We start from the raw sequence: 22,260 nt of genomic DNA on the forward strand, positions 1-22,260 counted from the left end.
TGTATTTATTTTTTTATGAAATTTCTTATGAGTTGCACTCCAACAGCGGCGTCATCAAATATTTGAATTTTGTTATTTTTTGAAAGTGCCCAAACCCAAAACCAATTCCTAGATATGCTGATGAACCAAATCTATTGATAGCTTTTCCCCAAAAAAACATATTCCACTCCAGTCCCCAACAAAATTGTTGAACCTATCTCAAAAAGCTTCTTAAATATAATGATTTTGTATTTTGTTGTTTGTTCCTTCTTGTGTGTTTTGTGTCGTTGTTGCATCCTCTTGATTTCGTGTGTCCAGTGTGTCAGTCAAAAGGAGCGTGCCCCACAGTCCCCCCAAAGTACAGAGGTAAAGCCAACAAAATACTCAAATACCAATAAATCGTAAATGTTGTGTGCATTTGCCCAAACTTTGAAATCTATTCTATGTATATACATATATAAATAAATATTGTATATATACAACAACACAAAAATTTACCAACGTTAGCATGTGCATGAGAGAGCGAGAAAATTTACTGCAAAGCTGTTGCAATCTGGAAAATTAACAATATACTCGTAATATGTGAAATTATCAGCTCATAAAGTTTGCCAAATAATTGGCAATTATTCAGTTTGTCAACTCGCTCACACACACACAATCATACATCACATCTACATATACACTCACACATTTACAGATGATTGCTCAAAGGTTTTCTTTGCTGCACAATTAAAGCCGCCCCAAGCTCTGAATGTTGGGCGCATTTTCTCGATATGTGTTGTTGGTTTTGTTTCTTTCATTGTTTTTCCTGATTTTTTTCTATTTTATGTTTTTTTTTTAGTGTGTGTGTGGTTTTCTGTGGCACTTGGAAAAGTATCACTTGGCACGCAAAGAAAACGAGTGAGAAAATTGCAGAGCCAACTACAATTTACAAAGCGTATCATTTTGTTAGCAATTTTTCAGCATGCTGCACTTTACAGGAATCGCTTTGCAGCACGCAGCTAGCTTCTCTCTTCCGCTCTTCTCTCCGTTCTCCTTTCGCATGTAACTACCTATGCACACACACACACACACACACAGTCATACATATAGTAGTACTCGTAACCATATGTAACTATTGGGAACCCAATTAAACACACTTTGCCTGCCTCAATTGAGATAACAACACTCGAGCGCAAAAACAAATGCTATATGCTGATCAAAAGATACCCTGTAATAGCAAACAAAAAAGATACTATCTAAAAGATAATTCTATTCGCAGTAAATACGATAATATCATTTGCATTTTAAATGCAGTTTCGCAGTTTGTCACAAAACATGATTTACAGAGTACTCTGGTTAATTGTTGTTAATGTCTGTTTTTAGTTGTGTTAACCAGACACTCAGAGAGTGTTTGTCAGACTCAGTTCTAGGCCCATTTTCCGCTATGAATGTGCAAGCTTTGCAGTTTTACGCTATACTCTATATAGTTTTGTTTATTGGCAATTTATACAAAAGCATAAATTACCAACAACAACACACACATCGACAATGAGCCGCAGGCAGTGGCAATGCCACTTGCCAATCGTAATCAATTCTCATATACGAGTATGTGTGTGTCTGTTTGTCTGTCTATAAAAAAAAGGGACCCAAACCCAAGTGAGACTCTGTCGCAGACACAATGTCAGTGTCAGCATCCGCATCCGTGTCCGTATCTTTAAGTTATACTCTTCCTCATTTGCCCGTATCTGCAACCCCAGAGTGAAAGAGAACTCGACAGCAAACGCATAAATATTTATTTGTTGAAATCTTCAAATGCAGAAAACGTAAAATCCATTAGAAAATTAATAAAGAGCAGCCCGAAACATACTTTGACTTACAGATACCAAAAAATATATACATAAATGCGGTTTACTCATAGCTCACCCTATATAAACGATACTGAGATGAGAGGGAGAAGCTAATAGAATGAAATTAAATTGATTAAAATGTTCCGTCTGGATAATGTTAGCAATGTCAGTTATTTGTGTGTACAAAGAAAAACATCTTGAGAAGAAGTGTATATAAAAAAAAAAAACATTTTTCTATGCATGCTAAAAATATTTCACAATTTATACAAAAGAAAAAACTATGTACATAAAATCTATGAACAACAAATATTCAGAATGCTATGCAATTATCTTAGCATGTTTACGCTTTTATATTCAAAAAATATATAAACAAAAATTTAAAGCAAATACATATATTTATTCTAAATACTCAAAGTTCAAGGAAATCAATTATATCGATGACGATGTAAAAGTGTTTGTAATAACTGGTAATTAAATCTGAAATTGTGAAATTAATCCAATTATTAATTATAAGATTTGCTAATTATGGTTTACATGTTGGAAAACACGGCAGCTAAAACTTGTTTAGTCAATCTCTATATATGACTGAATCATCGTAATACTATTTATAAATATCCGAGAACAATACTTTTCTCAATTGAACAATGCGGGTACTCGTGTAGTTTTTTTGAATACGATTCGTTTCACGTGATCGAATTCGTGGTCTCGTGGCCATATGTTGGCACACACAAACACACACACACTCACTTGGGGGACTGAGACTTGTACTCATTATTATAACAATGTGTCTATTTATAAAGACGAAGCAAATGTCTCGTATCTTCAACCCGTCGGCAAGGGGAACATGAACACAAATGGCACGCAATTCACAATAAGAGAGAGAGCATAATAATGTGCAATAAACTATCTAAATTTGTTGAATTGTTGATAAACTTTGGCGCCACTTTGTGGGAAACAAAACCGAAATCGAAAATGAAACAAAGCAATTGGAAAGTCGCCCACTCCACAATTTCTTTGAAGTGGAGCGCGGTGGCAAAATATTGTTTTCAATAATTTTTTTTTTTAGTTTAGTTTCTCGTTTTATTACTTTGAACTAATCGAACTGTGTGTGTGTGAGTGTGTGTGTGCGGAAAAGCACTTTGAACAGCTTTTGCGGCAATTTCCGGTTTTGTGGCAAACTGTTTTTACCTGTTTCGAAATTATCAGTTCACTTGACATTTGACTTTGCTACCGTCGTGTGTAATCTAAATATTCACTTCTGTGTGTGTATCTGTGAGTGCTTGAGAATTGTATCTCGTATCTCATGCATGTCGCTGGCCGTGTCCATTTAATTGCCCCTCGGAGTAGCTCGGCAAATTAGTTAATTGGCGGCCAGTTTATGGTGGTCGCAGTAAGTGGCAAGTACTCGTAGTACTTCCCTAAAAGACAATCTACACACAAGCATCTACACACATACTAATGCGTATGTTTATCTCTACGTACATATACATATGTGTGTGCTATCTTCAAGTATATAGTTCTAGTTGTTCAAGAGTAGAGTTTCAGGGCATTTAGAGGAATGCATTACTAAAGAGAACTATTTAAGAAAGTGTAGAAAAGATCTATTTATCTGCTGCTCATTGAATATGCGTTTTGATTATAATATTTCTGCTGTCTTTCGATATATTTTCCATTCGTATTTCTTCAGCTTGTTATTGAACTTTACACTTTGATTAACGACATTGAATTTAAATGCTGCATAAATAGGCAAACCATTTAGCATTAACAATGTACAAAATACAAATAAATTATGCAAAATAGAGTGGCAGAAGATTCAACGAATTGGAGATACTCTACAGTAGAGTTTTAAGTACAATAATGAAAACAGTTTTTAAAATACAAAATAGCTAAAAAATACATTTTACTTCATGCAAAGAAATTTTCTCTTGGCAACTAGAATCATTTATTACTCTTCCTTTACCTATTTCTCTTTACTATCTTCAGCAGCAATAAAAGAATAGAATACAAAAAATAAAATAAAAAGTGTGTCTACCTGTGCGTTGACTTTGCCAGCAGCATTTGAAGAAGCCGCCAACAGCGTTAACTGCGTCCTTTTTATTGATTTTTGTACGCCATTAAATTTTGCACAGTTACCCATATTTTCCGCCATTTGCCAGGGCGATGCGATGCGACTTACCCCCAATTCTCGGATGCGCCCCCGCTCAACTCCCCCTCGACTGGCTCGGGGGCAATGTGGCAGATATTTTTCTTTTGCCAGCTCAGCAGATGAATGCGTGTAATTTTCGGTTTGATTTATGCCCGCTGACCCCGCTCCAGGCCACATTCACATTCACATTCGCATCCACCCACCACGCACACATGGCCAACGCACACACACACACACGCCTCCTTCCCGCAAGGTTGGCAACATCAGATTTGTTACGGGAGTTGCTATGTGTGTGTATGTGTTTGTGTGTGAATCCTGATGCTGCTGCTGGTCGTCCTTTTATCGCTGGAAATGCTAAACGCAGGCAATACATTTAGCTGGCAGCCTTTAGCTTTCTCAGGGCGGGCTTTATTACATTAGGCGTTCGTAAAATAAAAATTGTGCCACTTTCTCAAAAACACGCACAACAATACACACACATATACAATTGTGTGTGTGTGTGTGTTCGTGTATGACATCGTGGAAATCAACCTGCTGCGGCAAACTGCCACAAACCGAGAAAAAAAAAGAAGAAAAAAGGGCAGGCCAAGCAGAAAAACAAGGCCTCAGGATGTTTAGGCGCACGTAAAGAGGGGTCCAAAAGGGGGAAGGGAGCATTTGTTGGGGGTGTTGCTGACAGGGGAAGGAGAAGAGAGGGGAGCACACAAATGTGCTGTGCTTTGTTCGTGGCTCGTGAAAGTCCTCGCCACCGCATTTGCTTACATAATCAGTCATGTTATCCTTGTTGCACACACACACACACACACACACAGGCAAACAGTGGGTCATATAAAAATTATTTATTTATGTGGCAGGCTTTAGCTTTGATATCTTTTTTTTTTCATATTTACATTATTGAAGGTTGTGTTTGTGTTCTGAGTTTTAAAATCGGTCAACAAATAGATAGAAATTGAGCAGTTAAAAGGAAACTCAAGAATAGGCATTGAAAATATAAACAGAAAATCTTTTTTATTATTGTTCTTTATTTAAGAATATTAACTAATATATAGTTGAAGATTTGAATGTTACAACTAAAGAAGAATATATTTCAAATTAGATCCGAAAGTTACAAAATGTTTATTCCGTAACCAATTTTTGCAATATAAGAAGATTTATTTGTAATCTGAAATCGTTTATATAAAGAGCAAATTGAGATTATAGAAGAGTTGTATAGGATAAAGAAAGATTTCGCTTATAAATGTTTTGATATATGACTGTTCAAAAGAGCGAAAAAAAAAAAGATTATAATCTAGTGTATTTCCTACAAAAATAACCTATATCTATCTTATTAGTTCCAGATGAATACAATAACAACCCTTTAGATGAACGTATGAGGGATGTTTCATATAAGTTAAGCGAGACTATTGCCATCTCTATCTAAGATACAACCCTAAATAGCTGTTAGTAATACATCCATCTATTTTATGTTCATCTAATATCACTAATTTCATAGCTCTGCAATTGTCAACTACATTAGAGTTCATTCGACCCGTTTTCCGTAACCGATTTCCACTTTGTCTCCCGCTTTATCTCTTTGTCTTTCGCTCTCTCTCTCTCTTTCTGTTTTAGTCTTTCACTGGCAATTGTTGGTCGACAACATTTTGTAGCTTTCCGCACCAAAATTCCAAATTCCTTTGCCATTGATAAATGGCATTTTGCGCATTGTTTGTAGTCGTTTCTTCCTCATCCACTCCTTCAAGTTGTACCTCTCTCTTATTCTCTCCTCGATTCGACGTTGTGTTTGCTTTGTGCTTTTCGCACAGCGTTTTAGTCGTTTGTCCTTTCGCAGTCAGCCAAAAAAAGCAAAAGCAAAGTTTTGTTTGTTTCTGTTTCTGCTTCAGTTTCTGTTTCTGTTTCCACTTGCCTTGCTTTTGCTTTTCTCTCTTTCGCATTCGCATTCTCGTTCTATTCTGTTTTTTTTTCCTTTTCATTTTTCCTTCTCTTCATTTTTTTTTTTTGTAGCCTGCCCAACGGAATCTGGGCTATTTATTCACCCAATTTCTTTTTTTTTTCTGTCGTTTTTGCTTACCACATTTATCATTGTGCCTTCAGCTGCACACACACAAACGCACACTTAAACACACACACACACACACGCACTCGGAGAGTCAAACAGACAACAGTTACACCCACCAAGTTCTACACTCGCAGAAATTAATCAGTTAAAAGCACGAGTGTAGCACAACATTCAACTTGTATTATTTAGACACAACTAAAAGCGTTTTTATTTTGCTTTATTTCTTTCATTTGTTGTGAATTTTTCGCTTATTTTTTCATTGCGTATTTTTGGCTGATTGGAACTGTTGTGGTGCCTAGTCAATTCCCTATAGACCTGGCATTCGTATCGCTTGGTTTGCTCATAAATCAACAGTGTTATCAGTGTTGAAATTAAAATGTGGCAGATGCTGACCTTGGGGAGGTCAAAAATCGAAATTAAATTCAAATAAATAAGTCGCGTAATAAATATCAAATATTTATCGGCAATTTTAAATTCTATAGAAATTATTACAGTTGCAATGTTCAAATTTTTCGAATTCGGAAGCAATTATTATCAACAAATTGAAATTTTATGGACTATAAATTTAGTCTCAATAGAGCTAATCATATTAGTTTACTATTCTGAAAATTTCATAATAATCAGCTGAAAATTGATTAAGTTATTTGCAATTGTTTTCGAGAATACTATTTTTATAAAGCATTATATAATAATTAGATTGTGTTAGCTTCAATTCACACGATCCGCAAATTGATCGTCACATTATGAAGTCCACAAATTTGTTTATAAATATATTTTCGTTGGGCTCACGTTTTGTGTGTTTTCACCTTGGCGAACTCATAAACTTCTCAGCGCCGGCGCGAGCTGTGTTCGGTGTTCGAAATTGCGCCCCGTTTTGAGTTTTACGCCACGCATATGGATTTCGCACCCTCCCTTCATTTCCCCCTTCCACCATTCACACAACATTGTGCGTGTTGTTGCTTAGCCCCAAAAATAACTTAAAGGCTTGGCCGTTGCTCATTCACTTTTCGCCAATAACAACAATAGCAGCAGCAAGCGAAGAAGAGTTAGACGCAAAGGAGAACGATAAATGAGTCAAGCAACACGCACTGCCATCTGTTGGGCAGTAGCGACAACTAAGAAGGGCAATATACCACAAGCGAAGCTTTAAATTGAGCGCAAGCTTTTAGGGATCGTTTTTCGATGTTCTTTTTGTAGTTGTATTGACTCACACATAAATTGCCCACACCCATACAAAGGCAGCACATCCTCTCACACACACACAGAGTGTAATTAAAATGCATTGCATGCACCCACGCATGGTGGAAAAACATTCGTTTTGATGAGGTGTTGACTGTAATTTAAATGACAACGTTAACGTTAACAACGTTGAATAAAGCAAACAAAAATACTGCATTTTAAAGCATCATCGAAATGGGTAGATTATATAATTGAGTGCCACATGCAACCGCCGTCGGCATCTAAGCAGCACATTCAATTCCCAATGGAATTGACCCATATAACAAACAATCGAATACTCTTCGCTCTTCCAGCTGCTGCTGCTGCTGATGATGATGATGATAATGATGAAGCGAGGCAATAAATGAGTGCTTTATGGGCCGTCTGCTTATGCAAAAAGCGCTCAAGCTCAAGCAGCAGCCGCAGCTGAGACGCAGTTCGTTCGCTCGCTCTCTCTCTCTCTCTTCGAGGTTTTAACTCTGCCCAGAGTCTGAGCTCTTTCAGTATTTTTTCGGCGCGCACACATAAATAAATCGATGAGCACTCGAGCTACGTCGCGTCGCGTCGCTTTGCAATATATTATTGATTTTGTTGTTGCTATAATTGTAGTTGTTGTTGTTGTTGGTTGAAATCGCAGTGTTTATGCGCTCATTAAGTGTCAAGTGAAGTAAGTTTAGTGAGTAATTGCTCAAAGCAGCGCCAAAATCTATAAATAAATGCAATTGAGTGTTGGTTAAAATATTTATAAGCACACAGACACTACTCCCCCTCTCTCTCAGATTGTTTCTCACTCCCTCCCACTCTCAATCTCATTCGCATTGGCTCTCGCACTTGCTCTCGCTGTTGCTGTTGCTCTTTCGCTCATTCGCTCTGGGTGGAATTTATTGCGGCGCATAAGAAAGCGCGGCAAGTGCGATAAATTTTGCAGCCCTGCGGCCATAAAACATGCGACTTGCAGTTGAGTAATTTTTGTTGCTGTTTATTTTGCGGCAACATTTACGGAACATGCGCATAAAGCAATGCCGCAAAAATGTCGAAGCCCAAGAAGAAGCAGAAGCGCAAGAAGCAGCAGCAGCAGCATAAATAAACGTACAACGTCGTCGCGTGTGTTGCAAATTAAATTTATTTATTGTATTTAAAATTGTTGTATTTAAAATGCGAGCAACAGTTCTTTGTGTGCTTGCTGTTCGCACATAAATTGTTCAGTCGAAAGACGTGCTTAATTCGCTTTATGCGCATTTATCGCCATTTCAAAACAAACCAAATTATTTATGTGCTCAAAAAAAAAATTTTAAGCGATTGTCGGTCGTAAATCGCGCCGCACAGTGTGTGAAATATATTGTATGTTATAGATATGAAATAAATTGCACATATTGTTAATTAATAAACAAGCTGGTAACAACAAACCAACTTCCAAAGTAAGTGTGAAGAGAGCAGACCAATGTTTTTGTCACTCATTCTGCCTGAGCAAGTGCTGGAATTTCAAACACCAACATTTCCCCTCCACGCACGCACACACACACACAGACACAAACACTCTCACATAATAGTAAGCGCATACAATGTCTGCCTGATTTATTTGCCATAAGTCAAAGCAGGCGCGCGCACATGTTCGCTTGCTATGCGCAACATTGTGTGTGCGCTAGAGCGAGAGCGCGCGAGACGAGCAAACATGAAGAAAAGGCTGGGTTATTTGTCTTGCGGCAACGCTATTATTCATTTGGGCTGTGTTGTCTTGCGCTCGCTCGCTCTCTCGCTCGCTCTTTCACTCACTTGCGCTCATGGTTCATTCTGCGGCCGTCTCTGGGCACTCATTCGCTCTTAGCAAACGGTTGGGTAGCATGCATGTGTTTATCTGTGTGCCTGCCTTTGCTTGTGTCTGTGAGTATCTTTGCGCTCTTGCGTGCGTGCTTATGTTAGTGTGTGAGCGCGCGCTCTCTCACTGTTGCTCTCTCGCTCGCTTGCGCTCTCGCTCACTTTGGCTGATTTTAATGGCCGAAGTGAAGTGTTTATCGTTGGCACACAATATTCGCAAGTGGCATTTCTTATGCCGTCGGCCAAGCCCGCCCCCTTTTTCACTCAAACTCAAACGCACACACACACACGCACACACACATACACATAGAGTGTCGCATTCTTATGCTCTCAGTTAGTTAGCTTTGTTTTTGTTCGACTGTTTTCCTGTTGCTGCTGATGTCTCTTATTGTTGTTGTTCTTGTTGTTATTGCTGCTAGTGCAATTTTCCTCTTGGCTTTTCTTGGCATCAGTTGAAAAACCGCGCCACAATTGGCAAAGCGTCGTTGCCTTTTTCTTCTTCTTCTTCCATCTTCATCTTCAACTGTTTTCCCGCCCGGCCCCGCTCCGCGTTCGCGTTCTCTCATCACACAAAACTTGGCAAAAAGAGTTGTTTTAAAAATTGTTTATGACCACAAACGCTGGCGCTGTTCATTTTCCGCCAAGCAAAGGGAAAATTTCTTGCCCCGTCCTCGCCTGCAACATTCCACTGATTAATAGTTTTATTTATTTTTAGCGCTCATCTTCCAAAGTCGCAAGTCGCTTTTGTTGTTCTTCTTCTCGCCTTCTTCTGCTTCTTGTGCTGTTTGTTGTCTCTTTTTGTCGTCGTCGCTTTGTAAATTTATGAGTCTTTATTAAAATGTTATACGAGTTGACTTTGTTGTATGTTTTCTTCCCCCCTTTAGCTGCTGCTGCTTTTGCTCCATCTCTTTTTTTTCATTCGTTTTATCAGCCCTGCGTTTTTTTTTCAGTTTTTTTTATCAAATTTTCTGTCAGTTTTGCCTAATTTATGGCAGACATTTTTCCAAAGACTTCAATGAAGTGGATCAGCCTCAACGCAACTGTAGATAGTGATAAATAGGCAGGGAGAAAATACTGTACTTAGCTACTTGAGATTTAACCTGAAGATTAAAAAATTAACGAATGACATTTTTTAATGGCGTCGTTTCGATTTTAAGATATTTTAAGGTGACGGAAAAGATTTAAATATAATTTATTTGGCAAACAAATAAATTTGAGAAAATACTGAAATGATTTAATGATAGGGGGAACACAATAAATACAGAGGGATTTCAGTAAATTGAAGATTGATTTTGAATTTAAGAAAAGGTACAAATTTCTTTCCTTTCCAATTAAAATATTTTTAATTTCTCTAGCTTGTAATTTCTTGAGTTCACATTTAATTGGATTGCAATGGCGATCAATTGGTTTTGTTGCAACGTTGACAATTCTCTCATTGCTTGGATTGTGTTGCAAGTTGGTTTTGTGCTTTTATCGCTGCCACGACGAGAACTCTCAAACTGAACCTGAACTTTGCTGACCCCCGAAGTGCAACATGTGAACGTTGTCTGTTCCTCTTCTGCAGCAGTTGTTCACATCGTGTCCGTGTCCTCGACTCGAGTCGAGAGTCGAGTCGATCGAATCATGACAAGAATTTCGTGCCGCAAACGCCAAGCGAATGAGAAATGTTGTTCATGCCACGTTATTTCTGTGCATTTCGGCGGGAAATTGTCGTAAATTGCAAGCGGCACGAACTGCAAACAGACCACAAAAAAATAAAGTCAACACAAGTCGATATCCAAGTCGCAGTCGCAGTCGGAATCGGATACAACATTAGAGTTATCCTTGAGAGAATTCTTTTCTTTCCTTGGTTTTTTATGCACTTCACACATTTTTTTTTACCCCGAACACATGAGACGCAGCAGCATATTTTTTATGATTGATAATTAACTTTTTAATGCCGCCATAGTCAAGGTCGTCTTTTACTTATCCTTGAGTTGTCTCGTTTTTTTTCAAAGTATCTGTCATAAAAAGTGCAGTTTCAAGTGTCATAAACAAAACGGAGACAGCGCTGCTAATTTGCGCTTCCGTTGAAAATTCGCTCACAGGATGCTGCCAGACAGGACGCAGGACACACACAGTAAACTGCTGCCGTTGTTGTCGTTTAGGTAGATGACCCGCGAAATTGTGCCCAGCATTTGTCAGTTTTTTACAAAGTGTTTTGCCAGGAACAGCAAAAACTAGCAGGTAACATTCTGCAAATAGAGGAAACATTTAAGAGCTGCAGAAAAATGAATTAAAATGTGAGTTGAGATGAGGTAGAGGTGTGTGCTTTGAAAAATATTTTAAATTGCTTCTTCAAATGAATATCAACAAAATCGATATATGATATTACAATTTGGTAAGTGAATAAATAAAGTTTTGATATTAATTTCATTTTGAAATGCAAATGAAAAAATCGTTTGAGATACAAATTAAAAAATATTAAAGATTACATTTTGCATAAACTGAATTTAGCAGAATTTTTATTTAGAAAACTTTCGTTTAAATAAAATACTTAACAAATTGGTATTTAGTTGAGACTGTCGCATTAATGCGAAAAATCTTTAACTCGCTTTAACAACTGACAAAACAGAACTTGACAGTTTTTGCAAATTAACTGAGGCGCAATTCGAGTGGAAGCTTATCAGATTTCTAATTAATTTAATTTTGCGCCGTGCAGCGTCCCCCGCTGACTCGACACAAATGTGAGCAGGGAAGCAGCAGGGAAGTGAATGTGAATGGCGAATGGCGAATGTGAATCAGGGGGAATGGCGAAGAATAGAGAATGGGGAATGGGTTTTAGGGTTAGGCAGGTGGTGGACGAGGCGACTTCCTGACTCTTGTCAAAGTCTGCTGATTAAATCAGTCATAGAAATGTCGAGAGCCAGCAGAAAAAAGCCAAACACAAATGGTAAATGGTAAAAATGGTAAAGCGAGAGAAGGAAACGAAAAACCTTTAGACCAAATCAAATATTTGCCTGTGTGTGACTGTGACTCTGCTGGGCACAGGACGGTGACAGTAGGCGGGACAAACGGGTGGGGAGGGGGGTGGTGTAGTAGACCAGCATTTAACCGTTAGTTTTGTGGTCTTATTATGCAAAAAGTGGCAGTCAGAGTCGGACCACCAGCGGGCCAAGTCAAGCAGCCAAGCAAAGAGCCCACGACACAAAAACCAAACACGAAACAGTTAAAAAGGCCAAGCTGAAGAAGAGGGGACGTGAGGGGGGAGGTTAGTGTACAGACCGACGGTCGGACGTAGAAGGAAAAAAGTCATCGTCATCGGCAATTCAAACATATGCAGACCTTCTCTGCCTCCGTCTCTGCCTCTGCCTCAGCTGACGTCGCTGCCTGGCTGCTTAGTTAGCCTCATTTAGAAAACGTTTGTTATGCAATGCCAACATTTGTATTCGAAAATGTTTTTTATTCAGTTGTTGACTTTTTTCTCTCGTTTCTCGTTTTTTTTTTGTACTGTTTTTTGCCTGCTGCTTTTGTATTGTAAGTTTTTCGTTTGGCCCGACGCGGCCTAAATGGCTGACGCGGCTCTGTGCCTCTTACCAAGGCCCTGGGACTGTGACTGCGACTGCGACTGAGACAGGGACTTGAACAGCGAGTTGGGTGCCTGAGAATACGCTGTGGACATGGCACATGGCTTTGTGCCGACTTCAGCTGTTTTTCCAACGGAGTCGAGTTTGAATTTTAAATGCAATCATTTCCTTTGCCGCAGTTTGACTGCGCCCCGTTTGCGTTTGCTGTTATTGCATGGTGAACTGTGGACTGTGGACTGGGCTAAGGACACTTCGTGATTTTCGCTATGATTGTCTGAAATGTTTTTGGCCTGGCTTTGCTTAACTAACGAGCCTCAAATTGTTTAAATATGCGCGCGATATAAAACATTTCGTGAGCTACGAGAGCTCATTCGAAACCAAATCTGAAAGACCCAAATGGCCAAAAACTCAACGGGACACCTTGCCCCCCAAGATGGCCAAAGAGGCCATAGTTAAGTCGATCTCTCTTTCGGAGTCTCTGTCTCTCTCGCTCTCACTCCCCCTCTGCTCTAGACTTTTGTCATCGGCAGCTTTCAAACTGATTTCAATCGCAACAGCACGCCCGCAGAATTTCCACAAAAAAATAAACTCAACTTGGAGCTGTGTTATATGACTTTAAATGGGTTCAACTAAATGATACTCTGTAAAACATTAAAGAGAGAATAATGTTTAAAAAAGAATAATGAGCTCACATTGTAATAAAATATTTACCATTGTTTTTAACTAACTGCCCAACTAACTGTTTGGCAAACTTAAGTTCAAACTGGATAAAGCATAGAAATAAATTTCGAATCGGAATTATAAGCTCATATTTTTTGTAGTATATAAAAAATTGTTTTCTTGCTAGTCTCAACTGCCTTCGCAGTCACTTGCTTTGTGTGCAGGGTATTTAAAATCCAAATATCTGATTTGATTTATGTTGAGCGGCTTTTTTTGGCGCAATTTATAAAGATGTCGACTGCAAGTTTGGTTACTTTTATATAAATATATTTTTAGAGATATAAATTTTGGGAGTTTCACGTTTTACCTGAGCGGCCAGCAACTCAATAAGATACCTTCCAAAACAAAACAACAACAAACAATGTCGGTGCTTTATTGTTGTTGTTGCTGTTGCCTCTGCTGGACCTCTGCGCTGTCAACCCAATTCAAATTGTGTACAAAATCGTGAGGCGCATAATTAAAATTTATATGTTTAATTCATGGCAAAGAGCAAAGGGAGTGCGAAAGGGGTTATGGATGGGGTGGAGAGGGGAGGAAAGGGAGCCTGAACGTGAGGTGGGAGGAGTTCAAAAACCAGCGGCAATTGAGTTGTATACAAAAATACAAAATTATTGAAAAGAAGCAATTTGAGCGGCTTTTAAAGTATTTATAAATTAAGTTTATAACAAGTTAATTTGTGATAAACAAATGTATTGATTAAATTTAATACGTTTATTTACGCGCAATCATACAATAAATGTCTGAAATTAATGTTTGTCTCTTATTAAAAACAATTCATTAGAAAATATTGTTTTTCAGAACCAGTTTACAAGTTAATGCAACTACTTAAGTTCTAGTTAATTGAAAGTCATGATGTCTTATTCAATCAACAACTTAATTACTTAATTAACCACAACTAATAGTCTTATTACGCAATAAATCAGTTTAATAATCAATTGTTGATTTATAAGATCTCAAACTACTCGCTTTTTTAAATGATTGCAAAGATAATGCAATTGTGTCGTATTGTTTTCTGTTTATTTTTGTCCCATAATTGAGGGCATCCAAATGGCGCCAGTTTTGTGTTCGGTGTCATCGAGGACTTGGACGCAACTTAATGGGGAAGTGGTCAGGGCCAGTTGCAAAGACGTTGAAGGCGCTGCCATTTTTGGCGCGATGCGAAAACTTTACAATGGCAATTAAAAGTAATTACCACAGCCATTAACGCAGCAGCAAAAATGGCAAAAAACTGAAAAAAAACTGAAAAAAACTGCATTGAGACGGCCTCGAAATGGCGATACCAAAAACGGGCAAAAGTCAAAGGCGGCTAAAAGGAAAAACGGCAGCTAAAATGCAAGCAAAGAAACAGAAAAGAAGAAAAAAAAAACGAACGAAAAAAACAAACAAGAAAAATGCTGGTAATTTATTTGTCATCAATTGGCTGACAATAAATCAGACAATCACAAAAATGCTGTCAACATTAAGACATGTGAATACACGAATACATTTGCAACAACAGTTCGAGTCGCAGTGGCAACAGCAGCAACAGTTGCTGCTGCTGGAGTTGCTGCTGAGACTGCAGCAAAAACAACAACAAGATTGCAAGATTTATGGGCGTGTAACCTGTTTCTTTAATTGCACATTTGCAGCCCCCAAACGACAACGACAACGACAATAACAGCAACAGCAGCAGCAGCAGCAACAGTCGCCGCTGCAGCAGCAGCAACAGCAACAGCAAAAACGTGAAAAATGAATTAAATAAAAATGCACACACAAAGCAAACGAAACGATTTGAAAATGAACTGAAAACAGTAGCAAAAACACACACAAAAACTTGACTCGTTTCATCTGTGGTTGCTGCTGCTGGTTGCTGGTTGCTGCTGGTTGCTGTTGTCGCCGCTTCGCTGCACTGCATCAAATTTGGTAGCAAGGCAACTGCAATGCAGCAAAAGGTTGCCATTTTTTGTTTTATATATTTCTGTCTTGTTTGTTTTTTTTTGGTTGCCACATTCGTCAGTCGACTCAATTGTCGCCATTTTGGCTTTTCGTTGCATGCAACATCATTAATTAGCCGCTGCCATATATGTGAGCAAGAGGGAGGGAGCATAAGAGGAGAACTGACTGCAGTCAATCATTAAATTCAATTGCAGCTTTTTCGCTGTCTATTTACGGCTGAGCTCAAGTATAGCCTGATCAATTGACTAAAAGCTACTCAATTAAATGCGCGCTTATTAACAATTAATTGCTAGTCAATTTAAGAGTTGAGAATTAGCTTGAGTACAAGCTAAATATGGAGTGAAAATCTTTAAGTGGGCCAAGTTAAAAAAGTGGATTAAATTTGATGAGTTTCCACTTTATTTAAGATTTAATAAAATGCATTTAACATTGCTATATGAACTTGATGCTAAAATAAATACACAACTTGACAATTTGCATAAATATTTATGCTGGAAATAAACAAACATTTAAATGACTAAGCAACTTTAACGCGAATTAACATATTTATCCATGTTAACATGAACTGAAGTGAAAGGCAACAGACAGCGTAAATTAATGTTTGTGGAATTATATTTATTTATCTTACACAAATTGCATATATTAAAAGAGAATTGCATAATTTTCTAATCAAAAAGACATGCATTTTGAAATGTGAAACAAAGTTGGAGAAAAAAGTGCAACGCATATAAAAAATAAATACAAAAATAAAGCTAGATGCGAAAGTTTACAATTTGGGGCAAGTTGCAAGTGGCAGTCAGCAGCAGGCAGCGAGCAGCGAGCAAACATCCAATAACAATTTCAGTTGCATGTTTTTGTCGAATTAAAATTTGCAACGTGGCACGTTCGTAGTTTGCCGCCAAAGTTTGCCGCTGATCCTGCCACAAGCACAGGCCGCAAGCACACACACAGAATCTGCAGCAAGTGCTGCCCCACACTCCTTTCTCTCTCCTTCTCTCTCTCTACTCCAACAAGAACTTCTTGCCCCGCTTAGTTATTCATGTACATTTGTATCCTGCGCATAAAATGCGGCTGCGGCTGCTGTGCGGAAAGGCAGCAGACAAATAGTAATGAAACTCTTCTCATTGCCAGCCCAGCCCAGCCCAGGACACTACTTCTTCTTCTTCTGGTTCTCGGTTCTCCATTGTGTGTGTGGCAGCAGCAACATTTCGACATAATGTAAACTAATTAAAATTCAAAAGCCATAAACAGATTTTGCCAATAAAACTTTGCTAGCTAAATATTTTTTGCCCAAACATACAATGGAAAGGGGGAAAACAAAGAAAACTTCAGACAAATACAAGTGCGAGAGGATTTTTGGGAATCAAGTTTTTCAGTTGAGAGCCTCGGGCGAGCAACTCAAGTTAAAGGCAAGCTCTCAACTCTTAAAGTATTTCGCTTGTTGTATTCCTCTTGTTATTGTTATTGTGCATTGTGTTAGTTGCAACTATAGAAATATATATATATATAAGATATGGTATATGGCGAGATATGTATGCATGTGTGTTTAAGATGTGCTCTCGAGTCGAGTGCAGGAAGTGAAACGTAGGAAGTGTGGCCAACAACATTTTATACTCGAGCGCATAATATTCATATGCAGGCCATAAAAAACTTTGGCAGCTCAACGAGAGAGATCTCTTCCTATTCCTCTTTGTCTTCCTCTCCCTCTCTATTCACCACCGTCTTCAACGGCTTCTTCAACTTATTCGTCCTATCTGTCTGCTCATACTCCATACATAACCAAGCAACTACCGCAATGCTTCTTGCCAAGCGATTGCTACAATGGGAAAATTTCGATTTTTATATAAGTATAGAAACTATTAACATAAGAATACATTTAAAAAATAAGTTAAATTTATTGCGAAATTGAAAAGATTATATTTAAAGTTCGCTCAATATAAATTTTATTATTATTTTTATCAATGAATAAATATTAAAATATTCTATTCGAATATACTTAAATAATTCTTTGTAGATTTTTTTATTCAAACACAAAAAAGAGATTAAAAATCTAGATTCATTAAACTAAAGTTCCAAAATTTTTTTATAATATAAATTTTGAATTTTATTTTATAAGTTATTATTTCAACAGAGTTTTCAAACAATTTTCAAAGGACAACATTTTCATTAAAAACAAATAAAAGTTGAAAGTCTTATACTTTATTTTATTATTATTATTCAACAAAGACTTCAAACAATTTTCAAAGGTAATATTCCTTTTTATAATTTAGTTCATATTTCGTATGTGACAATAGCTCTTTGTCTCTATCTTTAATCTTTAAGAATTTTGATATTCCCAAACATATCTTATCTTTGTCCATTGTGTCATATTGCCAAAGTCGATTCTTAGACAGACATTTGTGCAATATACGAGTTCGGCTTGGTTCGGTTTTGAGTTTGAGTTTGGGTTGGGTTTTGGTTTTGGTTTCTTTTTTGAGTCGCAGTCGCAGTCTGAGTCGTGTTGAGTTGAGTTTGTGTGTTGGGGTTTTGTGTTTGCTGCTGAACAATTGAAGTTCGTCGGGGCAAATATAAAAAATGAGCGAGATAGAGAGAGAGAGCGAGAGATGTAGAGAGATAGATGTTGTTATTGTTGCCGTTGCTGCTGTTGCAACGCCTCCATTTGCCAGCAAAGTTGCAACGTGAGTGGAGAGAGAGAGCGAGAGAGAGAGAGAGAGAGACAGCAGCAATGGCAGCAGCTTAACTTAACTTTGCTTTTACTGCGATAAAATGAAAATTGCACACGCGCCATAAATAAGGATTCTCACAAGGATAATTTATAAAACTTTGCTCACAACGTTTTACTTATGAGCAGCAGGCGACGCCAGACAAACACACCCTGCCACTGCCACAACCACTATTTGCCCCCTTGCCCTTAAACCCGACTTTATGCAGTTACCTTTGGGGGGCAACTGATGCACCTCAGTATCTCGCTCCCAGGTGAGAGAGAGAGAAGGAGATAAGTTTGTAAATTGCGCCAGTGTTGAGACTATGACGTATGTAGGCACACACTCAGAACACACATAGAAAGCAGCCTATCTAATGGGACTGCCACTGACCACCATCCTCTTTCCCTCCCCCCCCTTCACTTCGTACCCTGGACAGCAGTCGAAATTGTAATCGATGTGCGAAATAAACAAAAGCGGACATAATTATCGAGTTATCGCGCGGCGACTGGCTGCTGCGGGTGTGGCATGTGGCATGCCCCCAAAAAACACACACACTACACACAGAATGGAAGAGAATGTATGACCCTGGCGCTGTGGTGCTGTGCTAAGCCCGCACCGAAAATGTTCGCAAATGGCAACGCATCGATATTTATGATGTCATGGATTTTATTGTTGCCTGCTGCAAAATATTCATATGCGTTGCTGCTGCGTTGCAGAGAAGCCATCTACTACGGCTTGCCACTCTCTCTCTCTCTCTCTCTCTCTCTGTCTCTCTCTTTAGTGGAGCTCAGAGTCCAGAGTCCGGCACGGAAACAGTAAAACGACCATCAGCCATACAGGATGTAAATTTTGCAGCCAAACGAGACGCACAAGGATGTGAGTGGGGCAAAAGTGGCAAATAGGGAGTGGGAGTTGGAGTGGAAGTGGGAGGCGGAGGCGGAGGCAGAGAATGAATGTCGTCGTCGTTATTGACGCTGGCGATAAGGAGGTGGTCTGAACTGGCAACTGAGGCTGCGATTGTCCAGTTACCCAAACCCCTCCACAGAAAAAAGTGTATTGTAGTGGAGTCAAATTTCGAAGCAGGTTCAGGAGCACAGTGGCTGATGCCACAGATGCTCTAGGTCACAGTGCAATAAAATGTTGCCAATATTATTTCGCTGTTGTGTTGTGTTGTGTGTTCTATTGCTGCTTCTTTTTTGCTTTACTTTGCTGCCTATTGCCAAGTTTGATGCGAGAGAACTGGGCCCGCAGAACGTGGCCCCGGATCGAGGCCCAGCATCAGTTAAGAGCGCTGCTCTGCACGGAAGTTGCACATATGCCTCAATTGAGAAGGGGCACGAGGCACGCGGGGAGGAGGAGGAGGAGGAGGAGGGAAGCTTGGGTCGCGGACTGTTATGCGGGCTTTGGGGTCGTTTGGGGTGTCGGGTTTTGCTTGCTGCGCCGCCACCGACACTTGAGTTATGCGCATAGATTGAAAATTGTCGATAACCGAAAAAAGAATCGCACGAACTGCAGCAACAAACAACAGCAACAGCAACACCAACAACAACAACAACAACAACTCGCGGCAGTTTGCAATTGTTGTTTGGCTTGCCAGGGAAATATTGTCTGCAATTTTTTTTTCTCTTCTGTGTTTTTTTTTAAGGGGCGTGTCCCCACGAAGCTTGAGCGCGTGATACAACACGCCATTATAAAGTTATTAAAAGTCAAAAAAACACAAGGCGAACAAAAAACCAAAACAAGTAAGAAAGCTACAGTCGAGTGTACTCGACTGTGAGATACCCGCTACCCATTTTGAATAAAATAAATATAATTTGCGGTATTTTCTCAAAATATACCGAATATACTGCAAAAATACTAAAAATATACCAAATGGTATATTTGGTATATCGACATAGTACCGCATTCAAAATATACCATAGACGGCACAATATACCAGATTGTCAGCCAAAGCAACTAAGACCCCTAGTAAGTAGGCGTTTTTGCCCATACAAAAATATTTCTTTTATAACTTCGACAATTTTTATCTGATCGCAACCAAATTTTCAGAAATCATAACTACTATAGTAGTTATTATATATACCAAAATTCGGAACTCTAGCTTTAAAATTACGCTTGTTATTCGATTTTTTTGTTTTGCGGGGGCGGAAGCGGGCGTGGCAAAAATTTGAAACAAACTTGATCTGCGTGCAAACATAACAAATGTTGTCGAAAAAAAACTATAGCTCTATCTCTTATAGTCTCTGAGATCTAGGTGTTCATACGGACGGACGGACAGACACACAGACGGACAGACGGACAGACGGACAGACGGACATGGCTATATCGTCTCGGCTGTTGACGCTGATCAAGAATATATATACTTTATAGGGTCGGAGATGCCTCCTTCTACCTGTTACATACATTTCCTGCCGGCACAAAGTTATAATACCCTTCTACCCTATGGGTAGCGGGTATAAACAGGTTGAGAGTCTGTGGAAATTGCGGCCCGAGAATATTGAGTAGAGTTTGCTGCTGAGATGGTTATGAGACAGTTTTGTAGGCGCTTCAAATGCATTAAAAAGTAGCTCTTTAGTTAATCGAAATTGCTGTGAAAGAATTGTGAAGTAGCTGGCTTTAGGATAGAGAGGTTAAATAGTTAATGAGCAATAAATTTCCAAGACTAAGAGTTGAAGTTATGAATGATTATATAAATTTGTAAAAATATGATGATGATTCAAATAATAAGTAATATATTAAAGCTTGCACATGATCAGATTTTTATATTATATTTATCGGGAAATATTTATAGCTTTTACTATAAGAACTGAGAAGTAGTATTAAGTTAAAGAGAATATACAGGATTTCTATTTAATTAGAATTAAAAACAAGTAAGAAAGCTACAGTCGAGTGTACTCGACTGTGAGATACCCGCTACCCATTTTGAATAAAAGCAATATATTTTGCGGTATTATTCTCAAAATATACCAAATATACTGCAAAAATACTAAAAATATACCGAATGGTATATGTGGTATATCGATAAAGTACCGCATTCAAAATATACCAGATTGTCAGCCAAAGTAACTAAGACCCCTTGTAAGTAGGCGTTTTTGCCCATACAAAAGTATTTCTTTAATAACTTCGACAATTTTTATCTGATCGCAACAAAATTTTCAGAAATCATAACTACTATAGTTATTATTATATATACCAAAATTCGCAACTCTAGCTTTAAAATTACGCTTGTTATTCGATTTTTTTGATTTGCGGGGGCGGAAGTGGGCGTGGCAAAAATTTGAAACAAACTTGATCTGCGTGCAAACATAACAAATGCTGTCGAAACAAAATTATAGCTCTATCTCTTATAGTCTCTGAGATCTAGGTGTTCATACGGACAGACGGACGGACACACAGACGGACAGACACACAGACGGACAGACGGACATGGCTAGATCGTCTCGGCTGTTGACGCTGATCAAGAATATATATACTTTATAGGGTCGGAGATGCCTCCTTCTACCTGTTACATACATTTCCTGCCGGCACAAAGTTATAATACCCTTCTACCCTGTGGGTAGCGGGTATAATTATACAGAAATTTTGAAAAATATTAAGAAAATTTATCAAATGAAGTTTGCCAATAATAAACTTGATTGTATATATGTCCCGATTATGCAGAACTATCTAATTATATTTGCGCATCTCTTTTGCATTCTATCGTTCTCTATTTATCGAACAATATTTAAAGCTTCTGCTGACAGTCAAAATGTGCAACAAAAAGCGCTGGCAACAATGCAGAAATTGTTTATGAGATTAAGCTCATAAACTGCGAAAATGCATTTTAATTGAAGTGCAGCTTTGGGACTTAATAATACATTTTTCAGTTTCAGTTTTTCAGCATTATATATTTTTTTGTTTTCCATGAAAGAGGCTTTGCTACGGACGCTCTTGCAATTGTTGTTGTTGTCGTTGTTGCTGGCTGTTGCTGATAGTAAATTGACAATATCGCTATATGAAAACTGTGAAATGTAGACAAAATGAACAGCATACTGTGTGTTGGCAACAATGGCGTTGATTGTTTGAACTTTGCTGGCGCTGCGATGCAATTTTTCCCTTACGCTTTTTCGCTCTCTTTTTTTTTTGCTGCTGCTGCCAATAAATTGGCAATAAGCATAAATCGTTGAAGATTTATGACACGCAATGTATATAAAATAAATTAGTTTTTCATTTTTTTCTCTTTTTGCAAAAATAAAATGGCTGTAATTAAGTGCGTTGATAGACAAAGTTCAGCTGGGGGAAATTATCAAAA

At 38.4% G+C, this 22,260-nt stretch overlaps 1 protein-coding gene across 1 annotated transcript in view; it reads left to right on the top strand.

Moving 5' to 3' along the window:
* LOC132784793 (homeotic protein ultrabithorax) overlaps nucleotides 1–22,260 on the top strand; it is a 91,409-nt gene that overhangs the window by 30,483 nt on the left and 38,666 nt on the right.

Source organism: Drosophila nasuta, chromosome 2R (genome assembly GCF_023558535.2).
Source record: "Drosophila nasuta strain 15112-1781.00 chromosome 2R, ASM2355853v1, whole genome shotgun sequence".
In the NCBI taxonomy this organism is placed as follows: Eukaryota; Metazoa; Arthropoda; class Insecta; order Diptera; family Drosophilidae; genus Drosophila; species Drosophila nasuta.